We start from the raw sequence: 2488 nt of genomic DNA on the forward strand, positions 1-2488 counted from the left end.
TCTGCCAGGGATAGGGCCCGCCTTGCTGGCCTTCTGGGCGTCCATGGGGACAAACGGTGGCTTTCGGTGGACCTGCAAGCTGTACGGACAGGTCCTCAGGGGCCCAGGGAGCCTGCAAGTCACAGTGCTCTGGGAGAGAATGGCCTCTGTCCCGGCCGGAGCTCAGATGAGTTTCCGGTGCGTGGGCGAGCGGGCAAGCTTCTGAGAGCCTGGGGTGGGCAGAGCAGCTGCTCAGTTAATTGTTGAGGAATGTTCCAACAGACCAACGGGCCGCCTTTTAATTCAAGCCCTTCAGTTTTGTAAGACCGATGACCCCTTCCAAGAAGCGTGCAGGGGGCGTGATGGAGAGGCAGCTCGCTCCTCGGAAGCCTCCAGAATCAGGACAGAAGACAGAGTTCTCGGAGTTAGGAAACCCCAGCTTCCCATAATGGAAGGAAGCCCAATGAACCGGGCGAATGTAAATTTGCTAGCAGATCCCGAAGCCCTGAATTTCTCCTTGTCTAACCAACGGGAATTTGTATTGGAACAGACACTTCTTGCAGCATCAGTGTAAATACCACATAAATACCACGGGTCAAGTACATAGCTCATAACTGGCTTCCAAAACGTCAATGGGGTCAAGTACACAGCTCATGACTGGCCTCCAAAAAAAAGTCAGTGGGGTCTCTAGGGAAAGATGAGCCCGACTCTGGGGCAGTTTTCAGGGCCTGGGTTTGGCAATCGAGGTCTCTGTCTTCAGGATCTGGTACCACAACCAACAGCCAGTTTTGTTTCTGACATCTGCCTGTGTTGTGGTGGCTGATGTCTGCCGTCCAGAGCCTTAAGTGCAGCGACTGCCCCATGAGAGGACTGGACAGCTCACATGCACCAAAGTGGGAGGTCTAACCACACACAGTCCAGCTAAAAACCTCCTGACCCGCATGCTTTGTCAAGGGCGGAGTTCTGGGTATCGAGATGAGCAGCCTGAGGGCTGACCTCGTCTGCCCTTGGCTAGAAGGGGCACGGGGGAGGAGAGAGGCAGCGTGGGCGGGAAACTGGCCCAGCTGGGGAGGCCTTGGTCCACTCCAGTGAAGGTAACTTCCCAGAAGCCCCAACCGACAGGGCCACTCTGCCTGTGATGGGCTCAAGACCAAACAAGGCCAGTAACAGTCATGTCTGAACTCAGACAAGAACAGAACGTCGTCCAAACTACAAATATGACCATGTGGCCCCTGTCCTGGCTGAGCTGAGTGACTGCTGCTTCTCGACCAGCTAGACCATTAGCTTTGCTTCGTTCCTCCGGCCTTCAAGATAAGACTGGTTAAAATACCACAGAACTACCCCTGCTTCCTGACAGCACCAACCCAGAACACTCCCCCCATCTCCTGACAAGGGCCAAATCCCAGAACAAGTCCTTCTACCTTAACCCTCTTGTGAGATGTCCCTGGGATCCCCACTGTGTTGTTAGACTAAAATTTCCTTTTTCTTTTTCTTTCGGTGCACTGTGTGGCTTACGGGATCTCAGTTCCCCGACCAGGGACTAAACCCAGGCCATGGCAGTGAAAGCACCGAATCCTAACCACTAGACCACCAGGGAACTCCCCATAGACTAAAATTTCAACTGCTGCCTTGACATCTTTGGGTCTCACAGGCCCCCTTGGTTTCCCCTGCTCTTGTCAGAGGTGCCCCCCGCCCAGCAGGGAAGGCCCCCCACCCTGCTAGTTCCCCCACCAGCCAGACCAGCCGCACTCCACCCCGTCCTCATCCTGAGGGGCTTCGGTTCCCTGCCAGCCTGTGAAATTATTCAAGCAAGCCCATCATATCCTCCTGTGGGAACCAGGGGAGACTCCCACCCCCCATTACTACAAAGACTGCACCCACAGCCCTTGCTGGTTCCCTCTGCTTCCTAACTCCAAGAACTCTGTCTTCTGTTCTGATTCTAGAGGCTTCCACCAGGTGGCCCTCGGTGTCCTCTTCCCCCAGCTGTGAGTATATGCGTGGATCTCACCTGTCCAGTGCCAGGTGTGGTACTATTGAGGGTGGGGTCCCTTCCCAACAAGGGGTGAGTGGGAGGTGATCAGAACAGGCACGCTGTATGTTCTCCCTTATGGCAACAAGTCCATGAGGCCACCTTTGCTCAACTACAGCTGGGTTCCTGGTGGTCTCAGCTGGAAGGACAAGACCTTAGAGAGAACCTTCAGTGGCTGGAGCTTTTTGGACTTTCGACCGGCAGACTGGGGACTGTGGCGCTGTATTATTATGGAACCAGAAGCAAGACCTGCCCAGGTGGGTGAGGGAAGGTAAGGGGGGGGTGGTGAGTGAAACGGGCTGCTTAGTGTAGCAGCAAAGCTGGAGGGGAGAGCATGGGGCCAGACTACACGCCCCACAGGCCTTACAAAGAAATGTGAGAGACAGAATCTGAAGCAATTCTCAGTCACTGGGGGCCAGGCTGGGCAAGCTGGTGTAATGACAAAGTGGCTCTTTGTCATTTTTGGGGGGATGCCTGGCA

The sequence above is a fragment of the Mesoplodon mirus genome (genome assembly GCF_964341445.2).
Source record: "Mesoplodon mirus genome assembly, chromosome: 15".
In the NCBI taxonomy this organism is placed as follows: Eukaryota; Metazoa; Chordata; class Mammalia; order Artiodactyla; family Ziphiidae; genus Mesoplodon; species Mesoplodon mirus.